Consider the following 730-nt stretch of genomic DNA (forward strand, 5'->3'; position numbering starts at 1 on the left):
AGCTAAGGTGCAGAATACTCTACGCCATATGAACATGTTTGTAAGGAACATTTACAGGGGACTATTTATGATTTTTTTTTTTACAAAAAATGAACCTATTACCCACATTTACAAATTTTACACACTGGATTTGATTATAAAATTACGTGACTCATAAGTAAAAGTTGATTGAATCTTGAAGTTGAAGCTGGAGGTAAAAACTTATAAATAGACCCCATAAAGGTAGTTGAATTGTAGACATAAAGCAATACAGAAATACAAGGAAGCAATTATAAATACTTTATTTTTTCAGTAATTACACAGTAGAAAAAAAAGTTAATACTGATATTTACCCTGCACGTTACAGTAAAATAATACAAAATTGTTACAAAAATGTTTATTACTCAGTAAAAAAATGTTTTTTCTTGTAAGAGTATTATTTGTTTATGCATGCATTTATATAGCACTGACATGCAGCACTTTACATCATGACTATATGTGTTTACTATCTAATTGTATCTTGTTACTTCATTTTGTTACAGATATTTCATGAACATATGAACATGGATATTTTATTAAACTATGTGTACCAGTATGCAAAAAAAAAAAAAAAAACATTAGTGTTATATATGTAATGTATATAACTTTGTTTAGGAAAGACTCAGGCAGCAATATGGTGCACAAGCTTTTTTGTTCTTTAAATTACTGTGCTTTCTGTGCAAAAAACATTGAGGCATCACGTGTGGTAACA

The 730-nt window shown here is 28.2% G+C and overlaps 1 protein-coding gene across 1 annotated transcript in view; it reads right to left on the reverse strand.

The window, feature by feature from the left end:
• Positions 1-264: 264 nt before the first annotated feature.
• The window catches only part of SLC2A2 (solute carrier family 2 member 2), a gene marked incomplete in the record, with an annotated part of 26,491 nt that continues 26,025 nt past the window's right edge, over positions 265-730 (reverse strand). The window contains 1 exon segment of the mRNA XM_072408100.1: positions 265-730.

The sequence above is a fragment of the Pyxicephalus adspersus genome, chromosome 4 (genome assembly GCF_032062135.1).
Source record: "Pyxicephalus adspersus chromosome 4, UCB_Pads_2.0, whole genome shotgun sequence".
NCBI lineage: Eukaryota > Metazoa > Chordata > Amphibia > Anura > Pyxicephalidae > Pyxicephalus > Pyxicephalus adspersus.